The sequence below is a fragment of the Mustela lutreola genome, chromosome 7 (assembly GCF_030435805.1).
Source record: "Mustela lutreola isolate mMusLut2 chromosome 7, mMusLut2.pri, whole genome shotgun sequence".
In the NCBI taxonomy this organism is placed as follows: Eukaryota; Metazoa; Chordata; class Mammalia; order Carnivora; family Mustelidae; genus Mustela; species Mustela lutreola.
The window spans coordinates 55,415,996-55,435,771 of NC_081296.1; the positions used below are offsets into that span (position 1 = coordinate 55,415,996).

General features: G+C 39.1%; 1 non-coding gene across 1 annotated transcript; it reads right to left on the reverse strand.

Moving 5' to 3' along the window:
* Positions 1 to 5,621: 5,621 nt before the first annotated feature.
* LOC131837426 (U6 spliceosomal RNA) lies at positions 5,622 to 5,728 on the reverse strand. Its single transcript, XR_009356037.1, has one exon. It is a non-coding gene; the product is annotated as a U6 spliceosomal RNA (small nuclear RNA).
* Between the last annotated feature and the right edge of the window lie 14,048 nt (positions 5,729 to 19,776).

Consider the following 19,776-nt stretch of genomic DNA (forward strand, 5'->3'; position numbering starts at 1 on the left):
TATGAAGAAACATCAATTGGCCCCAAATTTTGAGGCTATTCTACAATATAATTGGCTTGGAAACTTTAAAAAAGGCAACATGTTGGGGAACCTGGCTGGCTTAGCCTGTTAAGCTTCTAGCTCTTGGTTTTGACTCAGGGCATGATCTTAGGGTCATGAGATCGAGCCCCACATGGGGCTCTGCACTCAGCATGGAGCTTGCTTACAATTCTCTCTGTCCTTCTCCCTCTGTCCCTTCCTGTTCACACTTTCTCTCTCAAGAAAGATTAACTAATTAATTAGATTTTGAAAATTAAAATAAAAAGGGCAACCTGAGGAAAGTTCCAGTTTCATGGAGACTAAAGAAACTTGACAATTAAATGCAACATAAACTCCTTGAACAGGATCCTTTTACTAGAAAGGACATTTTTAGGACAAATTGTTAAATTGAATAGTGTCTGAGGATTAAGTATTTGTTGTGTACCAAGATTAACTTCCTAATTTTGATCATCATGTAGAAGGTCCTTGATTGTATAAAATACACACTCCAGAATTAGAGGGGGACGGAGCATCAGGTTGGCAACTTATTCTAAAATGGTGAAGGAGAATGTTCTTTGTATTTACTTGCAACGTGTGTGACTGCGCTATAATTTTAACAAAATATATTAAAAATATGATTACACACAAAAGATAATATAAAGTTTTGGTGAGAATGGGAAGCAGCTGTTCCACACTACCAGTGGATGGTTAAATGGTACAACCACTTTAAAAAACCATATGTCCCTTTCTCATAAAATTAAAGTTACACCTACCCTATGCCCCAGTAATTCCACTCTGGAAATGCTGACAGAAAGTCTTATACTAGAATGTTCTTAGCAGATTTATTTGACATAGTCTCAAACTGGAAAGAACTCTTATGTCCATCAGTAAGTTTTAATGGGTAAATAAACTGTGATTCATTCATGCATTGGAAAACTATTCAGCAATAAACAGAAGTGCTAATACACAAAATAACATTGATGACTCTCAAAAGAATTATGTTGAGTGAAAGAAGCCAGTCATAAATGAGTTTATACTTATGATTCCATTTATATGAAGTGTAAGAACAGTCAAAACAAGACCAAAGAGATTGAAATTGGAACAGTTGTTGCTTTGGGAATAGTTTGAAATGGGGTTTGAATGGCAAGGGGCAAGAGAGAACTTTCTGGGAGCAGAAATGTTTTGTAGTTAGATTGGTTGATGGTTATATGGGCATATATATTTGTCAAAACTCATCAAACTGTACATTTAAAATCTATGCATATTTCTTTTGTACACTATACCTCAATTTAAAAATCTAAATTTTATGGGTGCCTGGGTGGCTCAGTCGGTTAAGTGGGGGACTCTTGATTCCAGCTCAAGTCATGATCTCAGGGTCCTAGGATCCAGCCCAGTGTGGGGCTCCAGGCTTAGCTCTCAATGAGGAGTCTGCTTGAGATTCTCTCCCTCTCCCTCTGCCCCTCTCTGCCATGCTTGGACATGCAAGCACATACATGCTCTCTCTCTCTCTCAAATGATAAATAAATCTTTGAAAAATAAATAAAATAAGAAAGCTACATTTTAAAAAATTCACTAAATCAGCAGTGGTTACCTTTAAGGGGTGGGATGCTTTCATTTTCCACATTATGTATTTCTGAGGTGTTTGAACTTTCTTCAACATGAATGTCTTAATTCTTTAAAAGAGCCACATTTAGAATCTAAAAATATGATTACATAAAGGTAGGATTTGTCCCAAGGGTGCTCAAGCAACTAGTTTCTTCAGGGAAATATTAACTTAGATCTGCTTTTCTTAATATATGCTCCCCCCTCCCCCCAAAAAAGTTCAGGCAAGTCAAAGAGGTAATGTATAAAATCAAGCCATAATTTTAAATCAAGCCATAAATAACAGAAAATAGAGGGTAGTATTTACCTTATTTCCAAATGACAAATAAACTATTTAATATTGAAAGCAATGTTAGGAATTCTAAAGGAACAGATTTTTGCTACATTAAAACTATTAAGATATATAATAAAATGATATGCAAACAGAACTAAATGCAACAGGAAGTTGGGAGAATTTATAAAAACATGGTTCTTGACAGATTTATAGGCAAAGCATGTGAATTCTAGAAAAGAGGAAAGAATAGAAGAAAAGAATGAGAGAGAGAAAGAGAAAAAAAGGAACGAAAAAAGGGAGAGGAAAGAAGGGAGACGAAGGGAGGGAAGAAGAGAAGGGAGGGAGAGGGAGAAGAAGAGAGGGGAAAGGGAGACGGGGTGGGGGTGGGGGTGGGGACAGACGGAAGCTAGGAAAGGAACGAAGAGAGAGAACAGTCTTGGCTAATCAACAAGTGAATAAAAATTAAACCTGAAATTTTACCTAGCAAATTAGCAAACATTACTGGTACATTCTAGTATTTGATGGCAGCCATAGGCTGTCCCGACAGGCAAGACAAATTCTTGGTCACTACTTGTAGGAGTCTAAATTGCTACATTTCTGAAAACCAATCTAGCAGAGTGTATTCATAATCTTTAATATGTTTATATTCTTTGAACCAGAAATAATTACTTTTTGGAATCTGTCTAAAGAAAGTAATCATAAGAGTCGCTCTTTTCCGGATTATTCATAATTGCCAAAACAATTTTAAACAATAGCCTAAATGGCAACATTATGGGACTAGTTCATTAAATCGTAGGATATCTGTTTGATGGATTATTATTCTACCATTAAATGGAGATCACAATGAGTTTTAAACGACACTTTTTTAATGTCTTTTTTTTTTTTTTCTTCTGTCGTTGTTTAATGCTCATGAAAATTAAGACTAGCAAGGCTGGCTCCGGTTTGTCTCCGAAACAGAAATTTCCCATAGGTGCAAAAACAGTCTCTAGACACATCACATTTCCCGCCCCCCCCCATTGTATTTTAAATACAATAAATGTTAAATGGTACCTCTGCCCCATATACACATGTATTATTCAGGGTTTGCTCAGGAAACCACAAGCCACTCTACGTCTTCGGGGTCTGGGGTCTAACACAGCAGAAGGGGCTTACACGGTTGTTGGACGAGCAGGCAGGGAGCGGAGCTGGGGCAGCCGCTGCGAAGGCACAGGTGGTCGCCGGCGGTCTCAGCCTGAAGCGGGGGCTCCGGGGGAACTATCGGGCATCCTGGGCGACTCAGATCCGCTCGGCATCCGGCTGTCACCACCTCTGGAGAATAACAGAGTCGCTTTCGCGTCTACCTTCCAAATTTCCCCCGAATTCCTTTCTTGCGAACTCCAACCTCCATGTGGGGGCATTCTGGGAAATGTAGTTCGCGGCTGCTCTGCATTGCGGAAAAGGGGTGGACGGAAAGCTGAGGGCATTCCAGCAGGACTGGCCAAGTTCGAGACTCATTCTCCTGCTTAGCTGTCCGGGTCCGGCAAGTAGTCAGGAGGCCATAGGTGTTAGGGTGGAATGGAAGAATATTCTGGATTAGAGATACCAGAGGTGGTAGTATATATTTTATTATTAAATTAGCTCATTTTCGCCCTCATGTGAGGCATGTCTAGCTTATTTGATTACAAATTTGCAAAGCAAAACTAAGCACAGAGCTGTATGATTTAAGCCAATGTATAGGTCGTTATTTTAGAAAAATTATACAATTACTTTAATACAGCTACTCAAAAAAACTATTGGAAACCCTCATACACTGTTACTAATGTCAAATACTGCAGCTGCTGGGGAAAACAGCCTGACAGTTCCTCAAAAAGTTAAGCATGTTACTCAAAAAAAAAAAAAAAAAAAAAAAAAAAAAAAAACCATTTTTAAAATTTTTCTTTTATTAAAGGGGACCTGGCTGGTTCAGTCAGTAGAGCACATGACTCTTGATCTCAGAGTTATAGGTTCAAGTTCCACTTTGGGTATAGCAATTACTTAAAAATAAAAATTAAAACCTTTAAAAAAAAGTTAAGCATTGAGAGACTATATAACCCAGCAAATCCCCTCCTGGGTATATATCCGAGAAAAATATGCTCACACAAAAACCTTTACATTAATGTTCATGTCAGCATTATTCTTACAAGCCCAAAATGTGAACAATCCAAATATCCACCAACTAACCAATGAATAAACAAATACAACATATCTGTACAATGGAATATTATTTGGCCATGAAAAGAAATGAAATATTCATGCATATTACAACATGAATGAACTTTGAAAATATTATGCTAATTGACAGACACAAAGTTCACATACTTTTGATTCCATTCATATAAAATGTCCAGAAAATGCACACGTATAGAGATAGAAAGTAGATTTGGGGTCCAAATCACTGGGAAATGATTGCTGGTAGTAATTGCTAGTAATTCCTAACACCAGGTTTCTCGTGGAAGTGATAAGAATGTTCCAGAATTAGGGCGCCTGGGTAGCTCAGTCACTAGGCATCTGTCTTCAGCTTGGATCATGATCCCAGGGTCTTAGGATGGAGTCCCATGTCGGCCTCCCCGCTCTGCTGGAAGCCTGCTTTTCTCTCTACCACTCCCCCTGCTTGTGTTCACTCTCTCACTGTGTCTTTTGCTGTCAAATATATAAATAAAATCTATAAAAAAAAAAAAAGAATGTTCCAGAATTAGAAGTGGTGATGGCTGTATGACTCTGAACACACTAAAAAAAAAAATCATTGAATTTTTAAAACTTGTGGTAAAATATATATAACATAAAATTTATCATTTTAAGAATATTTGAGAGTGTGGTTCAGTGGTGTTAAGTACAATTTACACTGTTGACCAACCATCACTACCACCCGTTTTTCAGAACTCTTTTCATTTTGCAAAACCAAAACTCCATGTCCCATTAAATAATAACTCTCCATTTCCTCCTCTCCCAGTTCTGAATTTGACTTCTCTAGGCTCCTCATGGAAATGGACTTACACTGTTTTTATCTTTTTGTGACTCTTTTATTTCACTGAGCATAATGTCTTCAAGTTTCATCTATGCTGGAGCATGTGCAAAAGTTCCTTCCTTTTCCAGGAAGATAACAGTATATAGATACTCTCTCCATATATATTATAGTATATGTATTTATCTCACATGTTTATCCATTCACTTATTGACAAATGCCTAGGTTTCTTCTTAGGCTATTGCTAATTATGCTGCTCTGAACATGGGTGTTCAAATACTTTTTTGAGACCCTGCTTTCTGTGCTTTGGGGTATATAACCTAAGAATGGAATTGCTGGTCATATGGAAATTTTATTTAGAGTTTTTGAGGAACTGCCATGCTGTTTTCCATAGCGGCTATACCATTTTATATTCCCATCGGCAGTGCACAGGATTCTAGTTTTTCCACATCCTTACCTACATTTGTTATTCTCTGTTTAAATTATTTTTCTTTTCTTTTTTTTAAAAGATTTTATTTATTTATTTGACAGAGAGATTGAGCACAAACAGAGGAAATGGCAGGCAGAGGGAGAGGAAGAAGCAGGCTCCCGTTGAGCACAGAGCCCGATGTGGGACTCAATTCCAGGACCCTGGGACAATGACCTGAACCGAAGGCAGAGACCTAACTCTCTGAGCCACCCAGGGGCCCCTAAATTATTTTTCTTATGATAGCCATCTTAATGGTTGTGAAATGGTATCTCCTTATGGATTTTTTTTTACACTTCACAAATTTGTATGTCATCCTGGTCCAGAGGTCATACTAACCTTCTCTGTATTGTTCCAATTTCAGTATATAGGCTGCTGAAGAGAGCACTCATTGTTCTTGCTTGCTTCCTTGATTTTTTTTTTTTTTTGTAAGATTTTACTTATTTATTTGAGAGAGAGCGAAAGCAATCACAGAGGCTGAGGGTGAAGCAGACTCGCCACTGAGCTGGGAGCCCGACGGGGGGATCTATCCCAGGACCCTGAGATCATTACCTGAGCTAAAGGGAGAAGCTTAACTGACTGAGTCACCCAGGCATCCCTCATTGTGGTTTCGATTTGCATTTTGAATTATTTACTTTTAAGTGTGAATTTTATGGTATGTGAATTATACCCTAATTTAAAAGACTGTTCATTGAGAGACCCTTGTGCACTGAGCATACCTAAAGTCCATATCTTGGCTTCTAAATAGCCTTCTTCACTAAAAGAAACCCAGTTTGGAGTGGAGAAAGTACAAGGTGAGCCTGGAACATTTCATTGTACCAGAAAGCAAGGCAGTGCTCAAATAATGATGGGGTATGTCTAAAGGACATTGGCCAAATTTGGGACAACTTGAGCATCAAAATGATGCTATACTTGATTGTAAATTATTAAATTAATTAAATTAATAAATACTGAAATACTGAATCTAAATAATATTAGTTTTAAGTGCTACAATCCATGAACTCATGGTAATCAAAAGGAGAGAAAGAGAGAAAACAATGATTCTTTACAGCAGAGTGCCAGCTAATAGATGTAAAAGGAACTGGAGAATTTAGAAATCACCATTTTGCAACTTCTAATGAAATAATTGGTTCAAGCAAGAATTTGGTAATAGATGCTACAACCATTAAGCGAACAGTTATTACGAAACTGGTATCATCTACAAGATTACTTTGAATTGCAAATGGAAACATATACTTTTGCCATGGAAAAATCTGGCCATGACTGCTTTTTAAAAATTAATTGGTTAATTAATTTGAGTAATCTCTGCTCCCAATACAGGGCTCAAACTCACAGCTCCGAGATCAAGAGTCGCTCACTCCACCAACTGAGCCAACCAGGTGCCCCTGGCAATTGCCACTTTAAACACGTGACCAGTTTAACATTATGAATTGTAGAAAAACCTGACATACGTGCTTCCTAATATGATGCAATACTAAGTACATAACATCAACCATTATTCTTACTAAACGGTGTGGCCTGAATGTAATCAGGCTTCTCTAGACCCGATCTTTCATTTCCAGGAATTCAGGGGAGTGTGGAGCAAGTAAAAGGACACCATGCAGAATATTCTACAAGGCACTCGACTGCAAATCTTCAAAAAGTCAAGGCCACAGAAAAAGAGAAACAAGCAACAGCAGCAAGGGACTGCTGAAGATTAAAAGACACTTAAGAGACCTAATTAAACAACAGCAATGAGAACAAAACATCACACCTGTTCAGTAAGGGTCTACTGCTGGCTGCATGTAGATTTTGTAAATTGGTGCTAAAATTATGCAGGCACATTATTTATTATGCTTTAGTGATAACCTAAAGTATTTATTATTAAAACTTGTTAACGAATGGAAATTTTTATTGCAAACTTCTTTTGTATCTCCTCCCCTATGGGAAAAGAAATCATAATCACAGAAACGGCTGTCCTTGAAAGCATGTAATATACCATGTGCTTCAAGGTAGTTGTAGGACTTATCACTAAATCATAGATTCAGCCTGGAAGAAAATAGAAATGTATGGAACAATTTTTTGTTTCACAGGGCCTGCAAACCCCTCCCACCTGTTAATATTATTAACTGTGGTATGGGCCACTCCGTAACATAATATTTCTAGACGAATGAAACTTTTAAAATAGCACTGCCTGGTAGAAATATAATGTGAGCCACAAATGTGAACACATATATAATTTTACTTTTTTAATAGTTATGTTAAAAAACAAAAAGAAATAGGTAAAATTAATTTTAACAATATATTTTATTTAACACTATCAAATCACCATTTCAATAAGAAATCAATATAAATATTATTAAAAAGGCATTTTACATTCTTTCATTGTACTGTTTTTGAAATCTGGTATATAATTTACACTTGAATGGCTACATTTCATATACTTACTAGTGGCTTACATGCTGGACAGTGCAGGTTCAAGGTAATAAATACTGAAATACTGAATCTAAATAATATTAGTTTTAAGTGCTACAAATGAATGGTATCTAAATATAGCATTTTCAAAAATGAACTTTCCTCGTATCTACATTTGATTTGCTTTTGCTTTCGAATTTTTTCCAGGGCTAAAAAAATAATAAGCTGAAAAAATTTTGGCTTCTTTATCATGTGACCAATATTTTTGCATTTAGGGTAAAAGTGGAAATAACCATTGGGGTAAAAAAGAACCTCCAATTTTACACATATTTACTCAAAATCATTAAACACTCAGTTAGCTTTTAGTGCAGTTTGCCATGAGCGTCTGAATGCAAGGGACATAAATGTTCCAAATTTGCCCTTTAGCCCAGCCTTAGCTTTTTTCCTTTTAGGTTCCCGCTACCCAGGCTTTAATGCACCAGCGTGTGGGCTGAGAGCTTTCTCCCAGTTTCCTCTGCCCTGGAAGTTGTTCCAGCCCCACCTCACAGGCTTGTAGGTGCATTTCCTCCCCTTCAGTGGGTTCCAGCCGTCCTGGATGGAAGCTTTCTATTCTCTGGCCTAACCCTGTCTTTCCACCTTGAATGCCATCCTCCTTCCCTCAGTGACGCAGGCTCGCCCCAGATGTTCCACTTTGTATCCTGTCATTTCCCTCAGGGCAGACCTTGTCCCCACCCTCTATGTGGCTAGTTAAGTGCTAGGCGCCTTTCCCTGCCTCGTGTAAACTTCACGTCTTTCAAGGAAGCTTTGCTTTCCTGACCATCAGCAAGCTACTCCCACCCCCTGTGCCCACACTGAGTCGCTGTCCACTGCCATTCGCCATCTTGTGATTGTCCCCATGTATACCTTACCTTGCCTGTGAGCCTACAGGCCCAGATCATGACTCCCGCAGACTGCTGCCTCGTCTCCTCTCAGCACCCTGCATGGAATGGGCACTCAGGTATAGAACTACCTACCCAAGGATTCTCCACAGTGTACAGATGCCTACAAAGTCCAAAGGTATGACTATTTCTTATACTTAAGAAAAGTTTGTGTGACACTCATGGCTCCTTTTGGACAGAGCAAAGATCAGGCAAGTGGAAGACACTTGCCTTTTGTGTTTTTCTTAGTTCTTCTCCCTGTTCTGTATCCAGGCCTGGTGCAATGTGACGTCGCAGCTTCTCCTGCCAGGTGGTAGACCCTGTTTCCCCAGCCCCCCAGGCTGGCCAGGGGACTTGCCTTGCCTGTTAGGATGAGGCAGAAGAGACAAAGGGCCAATGAGGATCCTAGGCCTCCGAGGCAACCATGATCAGTGTGGACCCAGTGCGAGGAGAGGGGAGTTGGGTGCTAGTCATCAAGGGGGATACCTAGGGCAAGGCCTTTCAACCCCCTGGGCTTCAGTTTCCTCCTCTACAAAATGAAGAGATCAAGCCAAGATAATGCTCAAGAGTCTTCTGGATCTTTATCATTTCACCCTCATGAAAACTAATTACACATATGTATTATGTAAAGCCATTCTCGCCCAATGGGACTACTGAGTTAAACTTTTGCCCTCCATTGCGAAAGCAAAGAGTATCCTGTACGTGGAGCAGAGAATGGAGAGGTGTTCACACAGGCTTAGCAATCCCTGAAGTCCTAAACGATCTTAAACCATCTTTGAAAATAGTCTCTAAAATTAGTCACTACTCTTTGCCAAGTACTTTCACGTACCATTGCCTCATCTCATCCTTGCAAACCTGAGAGAGGGACATCAGTTTCTTGTGACTTTGAGGGGAAACAACCCCATAGAGGTTAAGCCCACTACTCGGGGATTATGACCTTAGCCAAAATCAAGAGTCAGATGCTAAACGGGCCATCCAGGTCTGCCCAACCTAGTAAAACACTTTTAAATCTAGTAATTTTTGTTGTTGTTGTTGTTAAATATACTGTCATCCTCTTCTCTCAGTGTTCCTGCCTAGGGGCAAGTCCACAGTTAGGTCTTTCTGCTTAACATCCACGGTTCTCCCAGTCAGAGCCTGTCAGGGTCAGGGACTCCCGTTTCCCAGTACAGCATTCACATTTAGAACATGGACATTATGTCACGCTGAGATCAAATCTCTACTTACAAGGTACATAGATGGGAATGGAGGAAAAGTTGGTTTTTTTACAGTTTTAAACTTGCGGCCCTTTACTGGACCCCCATGCTGATAGTGCCTTGTTAATTAATAGCCTTACAATTCTTCTAGGTGTCTAATAAATAATAAAATGTAAACCATGGCACGTTTTATATTTTTAAAAGGTCATATTTGTTACATATGAACATTTAAAATATGTTCTAATTTTTGTAATTCTGGTTTGAAATTCCTCTATTTTATGATACAGACTTGATAAAAGGAAGAAATGGGCTATCTGCTGAGAACAACAGTTTTCCCTCACATGTGAGCCCTTCAGGGCACAGAGAACCCTGATCTGATAGGATGGCTGGTTTCATGTTCTTTCCAGAGAGGAACAGAATATACCTAATTCCCTCTAGCACCTAAATAGGCAATTACTCTAGAAGGATGGTAGTCCAAACACAGCCCAATCCTCACCCCGCCAAAATCGCACAGGGAACCTATTGACTTCCCAACTCAAAGCAACATTTATCAAGAAGGAAAAACAGAAAACTAAAGGTAGATGTCTGCTTCTAGCTAGGACAGAGTAGGTGGTATCAGATTTATTCTCCTGCTAAGAACTACTATGAAGGGCGCCTGGGTGGCTCAGCGGGTTAAAGCCTCTGCTTTCGGCTCAGGCTCAGGTCACGATCCCGGGGTCCTGGGATCCAGCCCCACATCGGGCTCTCTGCTCAGTAGGGAACCTGCTTCCCTCCCTCTCTCTCTCCCTGCCTCTCTGCCTACTTGTGATCTCTGTCAAATAAATTAAAAAATAAAAAAAATAATAAAATTCCATGACACTGTGCTAAAAGAAAAGAACTACTATGAAAACTAGATTTTATTTTATTTTTTAAAGATTGTATTTATTTGAGGGAGAGAGAGAGAGAGCACAAGTGGAAGGAGAGGGAGGAGGGGGGAGGGGAGAAGGGACAGAGGGAGATGGGGAAGAGGCAGAGAGAGGGAGAAGCAGATTCCCTGCTGAGCAGGGAGCCTGATGCAGGGTCCTCCATCCCAGGACCCTAAGATCATGACCTGAGCTGAAAGGAGATGCTTAAACAACTGAGCCACCCAGGCGCTCCCAAAACTAGATTTTAAAAAGCTGCTTTTTGACTGCATTGGAGAGTAAGCAAGACAGCTGGGACTTGAAGGACCAACATCCTAAAGCCAAGAGAAGCTTGCTGATTATGATCTAAATTTTCAGTAACTTGCCCCCTCGCGGCGGTTACCAGTTCATGGTCCTGGCAATAGAATGGGAAGCAGGAGAGGCAAAGCTGAAGCAAGCTTATGGGACCACAGAGGCAGAAATTGAAGTTCAGGGCTACCTTACACAGGATTTGAGGACTAGAGATCCCAGAAAAAAAAAGGGAAATACAAAGAAGTGAGCCTGAAATTCTACTTATAATCCCTTCTCAAGACATTTGTTGACAACCAAGTTGAACCTACGAGTTTCCAAGAAAAAAGAATGGGAAGTTGCTAAGGGGCTAAAAAGCTAAGCAGAGGGTTTGGCAATCTCACATGTATGTGGAGACAAATATTTAAAGATCCACCAAGGTAACACGTAGGCTCTCCCACCGAGACTCATGATGGGCATTTGCTCTAGGGGCAAAGGTGAACTGGACATAGACCAGCTTCAACTCGGTCAAGATGATCTGTCTTTATCTCTCTGTGTGCCGGCATGAGGAGGGCCTCTGTGAGGGGTGGGCGGGGGGGCAGGCAAGACACAGTGCAGGAGCCGGAAGACCATAAGAAGGGTATTACATAGTGAGATGCCCAGTGCAGGGTGCGAAGGATATCCATGTGGCAGAGGAGGGACAGGCTGGCGTGGGAAGCATATTCAGAAGTTGGGGTGGTCCTTGCTGGGGGCTCAAAGCCCAAGCAAATTGAGGAGGCTATCCCTATAGAGAAGGAGTGCAGATGCCAGCAAGGGCTGTTGTGGGGTGTCAGATCCTGAGCAGGATGGGGAAGGCATTCACATGGAGGTGCTGGGGAGACCTAGAAGGGGGTTTCAGAGCCCATGCATAGGATCCGGAGGGATCTAGAGGGCATCCATCTAGAAGGCTAGCCTGGCACTGGATGTTGGATCCCAAGTAGGGTGAGGAGGGGTGCTTGTGCATTGGGCTGGTCCAATGTGAGAAGCCGAAACCCAAATGGGAATTTGGCATGGGTGAAGGGTTGGTGACAGTGATGCAAATTTGGGTATATACTAAATAACTAAACACATTAAAGATGATTGGAGTCATGTTTCTCACCGTCGAAGAAGAGAGTTAGAAATACAGAACAGGATAAAACTTGACTGAACCCTGTGATGTTAGACTGGAATTCAAGGTATTGGTGTGAGCTTATAGCTCTCTCTTACTCTCTCTCTGTCTGTCTCTCTCTCTATAGAGAGAGAAACATAAATAGAGATAAACATGGGGAGGGCGCCTGGGAGGCTCAGCTAGTTAAGTGCTTGACTTTGGCTCAGGTCATGATTTCAGGGTTTTGGGATTGCGCCCGACATTGAGCTCCCTGTACAGCAAAGAGTCTGCTTGTCCTTCTGCTCCTCCCCCAGCTCATGCTCTTTCTCTCTCAAACAACTAAATAAATAAAATGTATTTATAAATAAATAAAATAAATAAAAATTTAAAAAATATGGGTGGAAATGTATATGTATTTACCATATACATACCTATGTACATGCACACATACGTACATATTCTCCTGCTCTGTCAACTGAAAGGACCTGCAAAACCTCACATCCCAGGAGTGATGGAGCCCCTGTAAGCCTGAGATATCTTGTGCTGGAAATCCAGAAAGCATTCAAAAATGATGGGGCTATGTCAGAGGAAGATAGATGCCAACTTGAAAGGACTCCGATTAGTCAAATCAGGAAAAATTTGAGCATCAAAATACATGATGATAGTAATAGATGTAATAGATTTAATCAGTCGGGAACCACGAGTTCATCCTGATATAAATGGGTAAATAAATAAATAGAAAGCATGATGAAGAGCAGGATATTATACAGTTTAAAATGATTTCCCCATAGGGGCACCTGGGTGGCTCAGTGGGTTAGGCCGCTGCCTTCGGCTCAGGTCGTGATCTCGGGGTCCTGGGATCGAGTCCCGCATCGGGCTCTCTGCTCAGCAGGGAGCCTGCTTCCCCCTCTCTCTCTGCCTGTCTCTCCATCTACTTGTGATTTCTCTCTGTCAAATAAATAAAATCTTTAAAAAAATGACTTCCCCATAAATATTAACTGCAAGGACGCTACAGTAACTTTAGCTACATACTGTATGATTCCATTTATATGACATTATGGAAAGGGCAAAACTACAGGATGGAGAAGATATCAGTGGTTGCCAAGTGCTCAGAGAAGAAGGAGGGCTTGACCAAAAAGGGACAGCAGAAAGCAGTGTTTTCTGGAGTGGTAGAATTGTTCTGTCTCTGGTCTATGGTGGTGGTTACATGATTCTATGTGCTTGTCAAAACTCAAGGAACTGGGCACCAAAAAAGGGTGAGCTTTACTGTATGCAATCTAAAAAACCACTTTCTTTAAATTTAAAAAATTTCAAAAGGAGTAACTTTACAGTGGAAAAGCCTGAGAGATGACACCTTAATCAAACAATCGAAGTGAAAACCATCAATAATGGGACCAAGCGAAGCCCTACAACACACACGAAGATTCAATAAGAACATAACATCACTTGTGATATTCTGCAGAACCAGATACAGATCTGTATGTATTCTATTAGATTCATATCTAGGTATTTGATTTCTTTTGGAGTGATTGTAAATGGTATTGTGTTGTAAATTTTGTTTGGCCCATGTTTGTTGCTAGCATAGCAACATATGATTGATTTTCTTGCGTTGATTTTCTATCTTGGAATCTTGCCAAGGGGCTATTCCTCAGGCTTCTCCTTGAATGTTAGAATTTCTCATCTATACTGGGTTTCTTCCCCAGAGCACTAGATTCTTTTATTGTTAATAGTCCATGCTCCTTGGTACTTCTTAGTGTAGCTTTGTTGTTGGTGGTGATGGTAGTGACTTTTGTTTGTTTTATTGGGGTGAGAACATTTAACATAAGATCTACTCTCTTAACACATTTTTAAGAGTTTAATTCAGTACTGTTATAAGCATGATACTATACACCAGAGCTCTAGAATTTATTCATCTTGCTTAACTGAAACTTTATGTTGGTTGAATAAGTGCTCCCCATTCCCCTCTTCCCAGTCACTGGCAACCACCATTCAGCTTTCTCTTCTCATGAGATTTTTTTTAGATTCTTCAGATGAATGGAATCAGGCAATATTGTCTTTCCATGACTGGCTTATTTCGCTTAGTGTAGTGTTATCCAAATTTGTTTGTAATGTCACGTACTGCAGGATTTCTTCTTTTTTAAGGCTGAATAATATTCCAAGATATGTATATACCACATTTTCTTTATTCATTCATCTGTTAATGGACATTTAAGTTGTGTTCATATCTTGGCTATTGTAAGTGATGCCTTCAAATTGGTATCTCTGCAATAATCTCTTCAAGATCCTGATTTCAGTTCTTTTTGATAAATACCCAGAAGGAGATTACTGGATCTTCTGGTAGTTCTATTTTTTATTTTTTGAGGAACCGCCATATTGTTTTCCACAGTAGCTGCACCATTTTACATTCCCACCAGCAGTGTATAAGGATTCCAATTTCTTCACATCCTCACCAATATTTGTTATCTTTTGTTTTGAAGTCTGTATGTATGGGAGGGGAGGATAATAGCTATTCTGCCAGGTGTGAGGGGATATCTCTTTGTTGTTTTGATTTTCATTTCCCTCATTATTAGTGATGTTAGGCACCTTTTAATATACCTTTGGACATTTGTATATCTTCTTTCTATCTATGGTGTTTTTGAAGGTATCTCTTTCATAGATTTTTTTCAATGACTATTTTAGGTATTATATTAATATGTATAGCTTATCACAGTTCACTAATGCCATTGATTGAATTGTGTTCCTCCCAAATTCATATGTTGGAGCCCTAACCTTCATTATGACTATTTTTGGACATAGGGCCTGTAGAGGTAATCAAAGTTAAATGAGGTCATAGTGTTTGGGTCCTAATGGGATAAGACTGGTATATGCATGGTATATACCTATAATAAGGTATATTATAAATGGTCCTATAAAAGGAAGAAGAGAGATCTCCCTGTTTTTCCATGCAAGCATAAAGAAGAGGTCACATGAACACATAGCAAGCTAGTGGCCATCTACAAGGCAGGAAGAGAGCTTTCACCAGGAACTTAAACAACTGGAACCCTGATCTTGGTCTCCCAGCCTCCAGAACTGTGAGAAAATAAATTTCTATTCTTTAATCACAGTCTATGGTGTTTTCATTATGGCAGCTTAGGCAGACTAAGGCAACTGGTATCAACATTTTACCATTTTGAGTGAAGTGTAGAAACATTTAGGTCCCTCTACCTTCCTCCATGTAATTGTCTTAACTATTTACTCACAGACATTGAGAACCATACCATACAGCATTTTAATTTTTGCTTCAGCCATCAAACATAATTTTAAAAGCTCAAGAGAAGGAAGATCTATTGTACTTACCCACATTTTAATTTATTTTTTGTTATTCTTTTTTTTGTTCTTTATGTTTCAAGTTTGCCTTTTATCATTTCCTTTTTGTTGAAGAACTTCATGCTGTATTTTAGGGTCAATCTCTGGTAACAAATTCTTTTAGTCTCTCTTCATCTGAGAAAGTCTTGATTGCCCCTTTATTACTGAAGGATATTTTGGTATTTTCTCATGATTACATTTAGTTTATGCAATTAAAGAATTTCTGATTCTTTAAAAAATTGTTTCCCATTTCTCATTGAAATTCCCTATCCATTCGCCCATTTGCCCATATTTTCCTATTATATTTATTACACCAGTCTTAAGGTCCTTTTCAGCTAATTCTAATGTGAGTCATTTGTGGGTCTGCTTCTACTGAACTCTTAATTACAGGTCACATTTTTTTGCTTCTTTGCATGTGTAATAATTTTCTTATTGTGTTTTGGGAACTGTAAATAATATGTTGCAGAAACTCTGGATTGAGTGATCTTCTTGTAAAGAGTATTCTATTCTGTTATGGCAGCAGTTAAATTACTGGCATGTTACATGGATTCTTGGGGGATTTGTTTTGGCCCTTGTTAGAGTAGCTTTATTCAGTTTGGCCCTTGGTCCTCAGATGTGGTCTTTATGCATAAAGTGTGACCCTCCTGGCTTTTCAGTGCAAAGTCCAAGCTGTTTACCAAACTCCCCTATTTTTGTTGGACTTAAATGTCAAACTTAAACTTCTAAGTCCTAGACAGTGGCTAAAATCTCAGTTCAGTTCCTTAGCTTCCTTCCTTTTGCTGGGTTTCTTGAGGCTTTGTTCCATGCATACAGTATTTAGGAATCCGGATTTAAGAGCAATTTATGTGAAAAATTTTCATCTCCTACTTTCATGACTTTTTTTTTTTCCCCTGGGATTCTCCCCCCCCCCCCCCCCACCAACAACAATTGCCCATTTCCAGTGCATCTGAATCACTTCCAAAACTCTGGCTCTCTCTCTTCAGCCTAGTGAAACTGTTACTTTCTGCTTGAGCTCTATTTCCCCAGGCACTGCAGTAAACTATGATGTGCCTTCAGGGGAAAATCTGATTCAATGTGGACCTCACACAGTGAGCTTCACTTCTTCAAGGATACTATCCTTTCCATTTCTCCCTACTTTGGGTTGCTCTCCAGTGCCTTCACAGAGTTGTTTTTTATATTTTGTCCAGGATTTATAACTGTTATTGGAAGAAAGTTAATCTAGCACAGAACTGGAACTGGTTAAGTAATGTTTTGATTCAAGGATATTTAGAATTAACTATGAAGATGAAGAACAAACAGTGTTAATACTTATGTCTTAATGAATTTGCTTGCAATTCTAACTTACAATGTATAATTGAATTATTGGTTTAAACTTGTCATGTAATGTTTATATTTTTAAGATTTTATTTATTTACTTATTTGACAAAGATCACAAGTAGGCAGAGAGGCAGGCAGAGAAGGGAGGAGAAGCAGGCTCCCCACTGAGCAGAGAACTCGATGCGGGGGCTCAGTCCCAGGACCCTGAGATCATGACCTGAGGCGAAGGCAGAGGCTTAACTCACTGAACCACCCAGGCACCCTGTCATATAATGTTTAAATCTCACTTACTTTATAAACAGTATGGGAACAATTAAAGGCATTTTAGACATTTAGACATTTAATTGATTGAATTTACAAATATTACTTAGATACTTTGGAGAGGTTTTTCTGTAAATCAGATACTGAAATACTTAGAAAAGAAACTGACTATATTAAATTTCAAAATTTAATTTGAATAATTAAAGCATTTAATTAAATTTATAAATGGAACCAAAATTCATACAAGCTTCTTATTGATAATTATTAAATTTTTCTACATTTATATGGAAAATAAGAGAATGATTAACATTGTGAATTGAATGAGAATTTTATATTTGTAACTTTAATAAATTGAACAATTAACTTTAAAACAATATTCTAAGTGAGAATTTATTGACAGAGATTAAGTACTTGAGTTTTGGAGTCTACAATACTTGGTGAAAATTGTTCCAGATTATAACTTATTTATCTATTTATTTATTTATAAAGATTTTATTTATTTATTTGACAGACAGAGATCACAAGTAGGCAGAGTCAGGCAGGGGAACAGGTTCCCTGCTGAACAGAGAGCCCGGTGCAGGGCTTGAACCCAGGACCCTGGGATCATGACCTGAGCTGAAGGCAGAGGCTTTAACCCACTGAGCCACCCAGGCACTTCAAGATCACAACTTATATAATGTCTGTCATCCTCAATTTCTTAATCTATAGATGGGGATAATGGTACCTCCCTAAAAGTAGATGTTTCAATAAATAGTAGCATTCATGATGCTAATAATGATGATTAATGGTAACTTATTTTCAGAGGAGAATTATAGAATAATGTGTATAGTGGGATTCCAGTTTTTGGTTTAAAAAGGTATGCAAACACAGGTATTAAAAAAATTTCAGGAGGCTATGAATTAGACTTTAATTTATATATAATTATATATCATTTCTAATTTTTCCACCATGTAAACAAATATATTATATTATTTATTTGTATGTGTGTATATATATTCATGTATAAAACTTTTAGTTGCAGCTAAGTATTTTGTGAAGTGGGACTATGAGTAATTTTTACTATTTGTATCTTTTTTTTTTAATATTTTATTTATCCACTTGATGGACAGAGATCACAAGTAGGCAGAGAGACAGTCACAGGGTGGGGAGGGGGAAGCAGGCTCCCCGCTGAGCAGAGAGTCCGATGTGGGGCTCCATCTCAGGACCCTGGGGCCATGACCAGAACCCAAAACAGAGGCCCAACCCATTGAGCCAACGAGGTGCCACTTTACTATTTGCATCTTAATTTTCTATGTCGAACAGATATAATGTATAACCAGAACAAACATAAACCTGAGCTTTTTAAAGTTAAGAAAAAGACATCCATCTTTCCTGGTTTTAATCTTTCATGAAGATCTTACCACAAAGATTCAGGGAGATAGAAAGAAGTCATGCTCAGTATAATCCATCAGCACAACTATTAAGTTATTCAGAAATCCTTCTTTAGCGTATTTGCTTTGAGATGGGTGCAGACTGCTTTCCATCCATCCATATTTCATCCCTGCCAGTAAATGTGGTCTTGCTTCATTGTGTAATAGAGATACATGCCTTTGCCTGGCCCGGGTCTGCCAGTAAGGTGTGTGTCTGGGGAGAACCCTTGTATCCTTTCCTTTTTTCTCTTTACCACCCCATTTCACTCTTCATGCTCGCTTCTAAAGATCTTAAGCACTCTTGAGGCCTCCCTGATCCTCCCACCCCCACCCAGGCGGTTTCCATATCTGTCTTTTAAACTCCTTCCTCTTCCCAAGACCCATGTCAGAACATCCAATTGCCTATGGGATGTTCCCATCTCAAACCCAGCAGACCAAACACTGAGAGAGTTCCATAGTCTACAGACTAGCTTTTTGTCCTTTTTTAAGATGATTGTTCATGGGCTCTCCATATTTTTATTGAACCAGACAAACTGTACTTAAACTCATTGGTCACTTCCTCCCCAAGATGCCTATAAAGTGTTCTCATCACTTGTTAATTGTCTTGAAGCAAAAGTAATGCATTTTGAGCCTTAATAATGTACTCCCCCACCAAGAAGAGGTAACTTCTTTACAGAAGAGTCCCAACTAATATATGTAGAAACCCTGCCTCCTACTCTAACTATGGCCCATACTTAGTGACTCACTTCTAGAGTATAGTAAGGGAAAAAATAATAATTAATCGTATAGAAGTCTTGCCAACACCACCTTAATCAGGTGATGAAGGTTAACATCATCAGTGATGTCATGTAGATATCAGGTACCCCCCTGGTAAGATGTGATGAGTAAGGCACTTAACGTCTGTGCTTCACCCTAAAACCCATAACCCCAGTCTAACCATGAGAACACACCTGACAAACCCAGACTGAGAGATATTCTACAAATAGCTGACCTGTACTCCTCAAAACCATCAAGGTCATTTGGAAAACAAAACAAAACAAAAACAAAAAAAGACCTGAGGAGTCATCCCAGATCAGAGGAGACTAAAGAGACATGATAACTAAATGCGATGTGGGTTCCTGGACTGGATCCTGGAACTGAAAAGGGGCTTTAGTGGGAAAACTGGTGAAAGCTGATAAAATCTAGTGTTTCCTTAATGATGATGTACCAGTGTTGCCTTTCTAGTTCTGACAAATGCACCATAGTAATTAAGAAGATAATATTTGGGGAAGCCGAAACTGTAAACAAGGAATTCTCTGTGCTATA